We start from the raw sequence: 8278 nt of genomic DNA, 5'->3' as shown, positions 1-8278 counted from the left end.
TGTGTGTATGAAAGAAAGGTTTGTGTAACAAACAGCATTGCACAGGAGAAAAGACGCCAAGTTATCAGGAGTCAGACTTGTCGCACTTTAAGACGGAAGACATATACATAATTAAATGTTGCAGATTTGTCCTTCATATTAGAATATCTGGAGAGGCTATGTTGGTGTCAGTGGCAGCGTGGGACATTAGACCCGACTACTGTTACGCGAGCATGACCTCACACTTAGTCTGCTATAAATGTGTCAGCTTATTTTGTACTACAAAGTGTAATAGATGCATCCTCCCCCTCTCTCTGTCTGTCTGTTTCTCTCTGTCTCTCTCTCTCTCTCTCTCCCTGTCTCTCTCTCTCTCTCTCTCCCTGTCTCTCTCTCTCTTTCTCTCTCTGTGTCGCTGTCTCTGTGTGCATCTCTCTCTACCACTCTGTCTGTGTCTCTCTCTACCACTCTGTGTCTATGTCTCTGTCTGTCTGTCTGTCTGTCTGTCTCTCTTTCTTTCTCTCTCTCCCTGTCTCTCTCTCTCTTTCTCTCTCTGTGTCTCTGTGTGTGTGTCTCTCTACCGCTCTGTCTGTGTCTCTCTGTCTGTGTCTCTCTCTACCACTCTGTGTCTATGTCTCTGTCTGTCTGTCTGTCTGTCTGTCTGTCTCTCTTTCTTTCTCTCTCTCCCTGTCTCTCTCTCTCTTTCTCTCTCTGTGTCTCTGTGTGTGTGTCTCTCTACCGCTCTGTCTGTGTCTCTCTGTCTGTGTCTCTCTCTACCACTCTGTGTCTATGTCTCTGTCTGTCTGTCTGTCTGTCTGTCTGTCTGTCTGTCTGTCTGTCTGTCTGTCTGTCTGTCTCTCTCTCTTTCTCTCTCTGTGTCTCTATGTGCGTCTCTCTCTACCGCTCTGTCTGTGTCTCTCTGTCTGTGTCTCTCTCTACCACTCTGTGTCTATGTCTCTGTCTGTCTGTCTGTCTGTCTGTCTCTCTCTCTTTCTCTCTCTGTGTCTCTGTGTTTGTGTCTCTCTACCGCTCTGTCTGTGTCTCTGTCTGTGTCTCTCTCTACCACTCTGTGTCTATGTCTCTGTCTGTCTGTCTCTCTTTCTTTCTCTCTCTCCCTGTCTCTCTCTCTCTTTCTCTCTCTGTGTCGCTGTCTCTCTGTCTCTGTCTCTCTCTACCACTCTGCGTCTATGTCTCTGTCTGTCTGTCTCTCTTTCTTTCTCTCTCTCCCTGTCTCTCTCTCTCTTTCTCTCTCTGTGTCGCTGTCTCTGTCTGTGTCTCTCTCTACCACTCTGTGTCTATGTCTGTGTCTGTGTCTCTCTGTGTCTGTCTCTCTCTTTCTCTCTGTGTCTGTCTCTCTCTCTGTGTGTCTCTGTCTGTCTCTTGCTCTCTCTCAAATTCAAATTGATAGTCAAATGGCTTTACTGGCATGACATAGTGATGTACATATTGCCAAAGCAAGGGTTTAAACATTGAAAAAAGCTGAACATTAATGGAAATCTCTCTCTCTCTCTCTCTCTCTCTCTCTCTCTCTCTCTCTCTCTCTCTCTCTCTCTCTCTCTCTCTCTCTCTCTCTCTCTCTCTCTCTCTCTCTCTCTCTCTCTCTCTCTCTCTCTCACACACACACACACACATGGCCCTGGGCATCCTGTATACAGTCGATATTTAGATGTGCTGTACCCAACCTGTTGCTCCAACGCCTTGGACAGCAGAGTAACTTGAAACATCAACATGAAACTAGAAAAAAAAAATCCAACACTGCCTCACCACCATACCACAACATGAAGAGGGCTGATGGTATAATACTGTGTGTGTGTGTGTGTGGGGGGGGGGGTTGTGGTATAGTTTACCTTAATTTCTAACTTTCTTGACCTTCCTGACCGTTTGTCTTTGCGCCGTAACGTTTCTACCAGGGGCGTCTGCATGACTGCTGTTGTTCGGCCCCTGGCCAAACATCTTTCACAAGTTTCAGGGACGCTCGCCGAGGCGTCTGACTCAGACGCCAACGTCTCTCTCTCTCGCTCAGCCTCCGATTCTTTTTAACTCTCCACGCACATTGTTCCCATGGAAACCTGAAGGCCAGCATCCCTGAGAAGGAAGCACGCGGAGCTACTGAGGTGTTGGTGTATGGGTAGGCTCTTTTGTCCCCCTCTCTCATAGTAAGTGGATTCATCGGTAGCACACTGGACGCGGTTCGCTGAGTGCCGCTCAAGGACGAATAAGTCTTTTTGCAGCGGGATCTGTTCTCGGCCCATCTGCTCTGCCGTCCAGCTCTAAGCAGATGTTTGAGATCCTGGGTAATGTGCTGATTTGTTTTCGTCCTCGCAGTCCCGTCTTCGTTTCGGTGGAAGCGAAGCGGAGATCATCCGGGTGGCTTTGGTCAGTAATGATTCGTGTTACGTGACGCTTTACGGTGTAATAACTGCAAACGAGAGACTTGTCAGTATATATTTTTTTTCAAGCTCATAAGTACTGTTAAAGAAAATAATGCCCCATCGTCCCTTACACCGAGCAGGCCACAGTGTTGACAACTGGCGCCTCCTGCTGTTGATTTGAAGTATCTCACAAGGTGACTCGCTTTTGTTACAGCCATTTAATACAGATTTAGACAGAGGCAGACTCTTCTGGCCAAGACTTAGGCCTGGTGTGGGTTTTAAGGGCGCAACAGACAGTAGAGACCCTCTGAGACTCGTTTCTGGACAGTCAAGGTTTTTCACAACACCTAAAGACAAACTCTCAAGGAACGCAGACAAAGCCAGAAAATAGACTCTTCCATCTGTTTATGCATGATTCACTCTTCTTCTTTTTTCCTTAGATGTTTTCTCCCTTTTTCTCCCCAATTGTATCCGGCCAATTATCCTTCCCTTCCGAGCCGTCCTGGTCACTGCGCCACCCCCTCTGCCTGCAGACTACCACATGCCTCCCCCCGATACATATGGAGTCGCCAGCCGCTTCTTTTCACCTGACAGTGAGGAGTTTCGCCAGTTTCGCCCCGAACAGGCGCCCCGACCGACCAGAGGAGGCGCTAGCCTAGTGCAGTGACCAGGACACATACCCACATCCGGCTTCCCACCCACAGGCACTGCCAACTGTGTCTGTGGGGACGCCCGACCAAGCCAGAGGTAACATGGGCATTCGAACTGGCGATCCCCGTGTTGGTAGGCAACGGAATAGACCGCCACACCGCCCTGGATGATATGATTCACTCTTTCGTGTGCTTTTCAAGTCCTGCTTCTATCAGCTTGAGCGAATATGGACGATAAGGATCGCCGTCCTATCCGCGTTCAACTGCGTTCCCAACAAGTCGTACATTTTTTTCCTCCAGTTCATTAGGACCGTAATTAACCCACCACAGTGTCAGTCCACAGTGTCAGCCTCCACTCATTACGCTCCAGAAAGAAGACTCATGTGTGACCTTGACCTTCGGCGAGAAGGGTCACCCATTTTAAAGTCGCTTTGAAAAACAAAGCAGGATTGAAGTATATAAGGGCGCTCTTCACATCCTATAGGGTCTCTCATGTTGGGATTAAGGGTCCATGAAAACTGTTCATGTTGCGGGAGTGGGAATGACAAAATGGTTTTAGGCGCCTCACAGGAAGTCTGGGCCCCCTGCCGGGCCGCGGCCTCCGAGAGGAAACGTGGGAAGTCAAGCAGGTGACGTGACACATCATTTATCAGTAAGACTCTAGAGACAATGGGGGAACGGCGGTTATCTCCTGCAAGCACACAGCTGGCGAGTTAGACGACGTGCACGTCTAACAGGGATTCCCAACATGTGTCAGCCGTCCAGTCGATGGGCCCAAAATAGATCGTTATAACTGGAACTGGTGCGTGGGAGGTCATTATGGCATTAATTAGCTTTAGCGTGACATTTGCTCTTAAATATCGGACAGTGCTGTAGCCGCGTTTGAGCTGCCGGCGGTTGTGTCAACAAAACCAATTTTCATGAGCTGACTACGACTACCTAGCAGTGTAAGAAAGCAAATGTGTAGAATTGTAATGTCTTTGAATAAAGTTAGTTCCTCTGTTTATGGGGTCTCTGTTTGCTGCTGAATCGCAGCAGCGACTCCTACTTACTGGACTTGCTGGAGTGCACACAAAACTTTACATTGAGACAATGCAACCAACAACCATTTATAACATGGCACATAACAATATAGAATAAACAGGACAACACACACACACACACAGATAAGACAAGCTCTTCAGAAAAAAATGGTCTAAATGTAAAGTGTACTGGTTAAATATCAGATTTATGTCGTTAGATAACTAAGTTCCATGTAGTCTACTGCTACCCGACTTGGTAACCACTATAGTTATACATGTACTGATATGAAGCACAAAAAAACTATGTTTACACATACAATACGCTCATTTATACACAAATAACTTGACTATAATAATCATAATCATCATCATAAAAGTGATAATCTAGTAGTGGTGTTGTTACAGTACTTGTTCCTCAGACAGAATGTTTAACATATAGATTTAGTGCACATTAAACTCTTAATTCTGAGCAGAAATGTTTGCACGTATTTAGAAGGTCTCGCGGTTTTCCATTCTCGTTGAAAATGAACAGGCTGTTTTATTCGAGGGTCTCAAAAGCAGAACATTTTGTTGCATAAGATGTTGAGAGGTGAGGAGTTGTGATGTTTGTCTGAATGTGCTGCTACTGTAGGACAGCACAGGGTGGACCAGACCTCCTCTCCTCCGACAACAAGCGTTATGTTTTCCCCTCTTTCAACCATTATTCTCAACCTGCAGCAGATGTGTCCATCACAGATGGGGAGAGAGACCTTTACTCTTCCCTCCATCTCCTGTTTTCATGAAGAATTACAAATTTTCATCTGCCAAACAAATGACTTGGTACTTGATGACGAGCAGCAATGCAGCGTTCTCAATAAAATGTCCAAATCAAACACAACACAGTCAGGCGGAGGCTTAAGGTCAATGCCAGAATGATGTTTCCATCAAAACTGAGCTGTAATATTTCTCCATCTGTTGCTCATTGAACGGCTTGTTCGTCGTGACTTCATTTCATTCATGCAACATTCCAGGCAGATGAACCTGCTCCTCTGAAGCGGATTGTCTCATAACTGGCAATAACTGTCTGAAACGAAGAAAGCTGTTTCGACAAATGGACAAATAAGACTCGACGTCTGAAATAACCGAGGAGCTCCACAGTCGAATCGGTTCAGGGGCAGCTGCTGCTGTGCTGAATCTACATTACCATGTGTTAAAGCCACAGCAGATCCCTTTCATTTACTAGTGCTAAAGACGAGCCGTTCCTCTTCGTCTCCCCACGTGCTTTATGTTATGCTAATTCAGTTTGTATTTGTGCTGTATTAAAATAACCTTAGGCTTCAAATATACTTGTCCGTGTACAAGTACTGTGTGTGTGTGTTGTGCATTTCGCACAGGGTGATGTGACGCGTCTAGTGCAGTAGAGGAAAGATGCATGCTTGCTTACCGCCTGCTTTTCTTTTCTTTTTAATATAAATTTATTTCTGATTTTCTCCCAATTTAGTGGCCAATCGATCCCTATTTTAGTTCAAACACCCACCCTCGTACTGCATGCGTTCGCCAGCTGCATCTCTCCGGCCGGCAGTCTCGAGGGAGACGCCTCCCCACTCTCGTGACAAGGCGACTCCAGGCCGAACCACTGCTTTTTCCGACCCACCCAGAGACGCATCCACGTGACGAACACAGGCCGACTCCGCCCCCCTCCCGGAGACAGCGCTGCCAATGATCGCTGCTTCATCGAGTCCGGTCATAGCCGGATCTGACGAGACCGAGGCGCGAACCCCGGTCCCCAGTGGGCAACTGCATGGACACAAAGCCGACGCTTAGACCGCTACGCCACCGCGGACCGCCTGCTTTTCTAACCTCTAGCTTACCGCTTTGCCCAGTGCGTAAACCTTCTCCCGCCAATACATAGCGTCTCCTTCGCCTAGACCTCTATCAGGCTTCCTCGTCGCCACACACGGTAACTGGACGCCTCACTAGGCTAACTTGGTGGGGGATCTCGGAGCTGCACCTCTACAAGGAGCGCCTGTTTTGAAGAGGCTGATGATGGCACTGCGTCTGGCCTCAACGAAGCTGTCCTAATGTGGTCTGGGAACCTGAGCTGCCCCCCACCCCCAAGTCGACTCGCAACTCCCAGTCTGACACAGACGTGAGGACACCAGCTGCTGATCTGGGCTTAGACCTGAGGCTGTTCGCTGGCCCTGACGCAATAGTCGAACTCAAAACGCCGCCATTTTGACAGGAGAGCGGGCCCGTGGTAGGGCAAATGACTGCTAGCTAGCAGCACGTGTCTCCGCCTGCTGTATTTATACAGTGAATATGGTGGATAGCCGTTGTGCGCCGGGACGCCAGAACAGTCGCGGACAAGTGAACGGGAGAGGATTTTTTATCGAATTCCTAAAGATCCCGAAAGACGACATGAACGGATTTCTGCCATAAAACGTGCTGGAAGCGAACGGAAAGAAAACTGGGCGACGGGCGCCCACAAGCAACGGATCCCGCTTGTAGTGACCACTTCATATCAGGTACAGAATACAACACTTCCTAACGTTAATATGTCATGTATTTAACAGGCTTTTATCACGGTTTCTGGCAGTTTTATTAGTTTGTATATAAAAGGCAAGTTCGGCTTATGGCGTGGATTTTGCGGGGCTAACAAAGGTTAAGATAAAAGAACTAAGCCCGTGGCTCACTAAAACGTGACAGGACATTTTCTATTGTAAACTACTGTAAACTACTAAACTACTCCTGTGGCTCACTAAAACGTGACAGGACATTTTCTATTGTAAACTACTGTAAACTACTAAACTACTACTGTAAACTGACCCTTTAGCCGAGCGGTTGGTGATGTCGCCTTGTGGTGCAGTACACCCCGTATCGAATCCCGCACCGGGCAAGAAAATAACCGGTTACATTGGTGGCAGCGGTGGGATCCGGAAGTGTGCAGATCCTCAGAAGTCTCTTCGGAGCGCGGGAGTAACAAAGCGCGAGGGCGCGCTTCCGGGAGAGGGTGACGACTGTAAACTACTAATAAGACACGTTAGCCCCTAGCTGGCGGGTCTGACCCTTTGGCCGAGCGGTTGGTGATGTCGCCTTGTGGTGCAGTGCACCCCGTATCGAATCCCACCAATGTAACCGGTTATTTTCTCGCCCGGTGCGGGATTCGATACCAGGTGTACTGCACCACAAGGCGACATCACCAACCGCTCGACTAAAGGGTCAGACCCCCCCAGTCGATCGGCCAGTGGGTCTTATTAGTAGTTTACACTATTTACTTATGTTTTAGGGAAAAACGAGTGATACCCCTCTGTCACCTAACTACGTCCCATCCATTTAAAATGCTTTGCTGAACCAAGCGTTTTACAGCAACTGTTGTTTATCATAAAGGTATAATTTCATGTATGAGGTGGTGCCTTTCGAAATTCATTCACACAGTGATAATGTAGTTAAGTCCTTGTAAATCGAAGACACAGACTAGCTAACGCTGCATACACGTTATGACACCGATTACATTACACCGCTCACTGCTTATGCTAAAATTAACCAGCATGAAGTGACACTCACCCTTCCAGTGATGAGAAAGCAATTTCTAGTCGGTAGACGCCAAAGCTGAATATTTGTCACGAATCCAGATTTCGTCCATTTGTACCCCTCCAGGCTTTTGTAGGCTTTCAAAGGCTCCCCAGAGTGGGCCGAGGGAAGGTTGATCAGGTGATTGTAGATAGGAGCCCCATAGACTCCTCCCAATATCAGGAAATTCTGCCAGAATCCTAGAGCGGTTTTCATCCTGACAGGTACCATGGACATGATTTTTACTGCTCGCCAACTCGAAGAAAAATCCCTGGAACAGAATCAACCATTGTACATAGACTTAACCAACGCTTTTGAGTCCGTAAACCGCCAGGCCACCTGGCTAGTTCTGTCAAAAATAGGCTGCCCTGACAAATATATCGGAGTACTACAACTATTGCATGACAATATGTCAGCTAAAGTACTCAGCAGTTATGGAGACGAGACAGAGTCCTTCAAGGTCCACACAGGAGTTAAACAAGGCTGTGTCATTGCTCCAACCCTGTTCTCTGTCTTCATTGCCAGCATCCTCTACCTCACAGGTCCCAATCTGCTTCAAGGAGTCACAATCATGTACAGCACTGATGGGAATCTTCTGAACATTAACAGATTCAGGGCAAAAAGTAAAACCACTGCCACATCCATCATTGAACTGCAGTACGCCAATTACAACACCTTTGTGTTCCTCATAGAAGGGAACTACAGAGCG

The sequence above is a fragment of the Lampris incognitus genome, chromosome 2, assembly GCF_029633865.1.
Source record: "Lampris incognitus isolate fLamInc1 chromosome 2, fLamInc1.hap2, whole genome shotgun sequence".
Taxonomy (NCBI): Eukaryota; Metazoa; Chordata; class Actinopteri; order Lampriformes; family Lampridae; genus Lampris; species Lampris incognitus.
Note: the sequence above shows the minus strand (reverse complement) of the source record.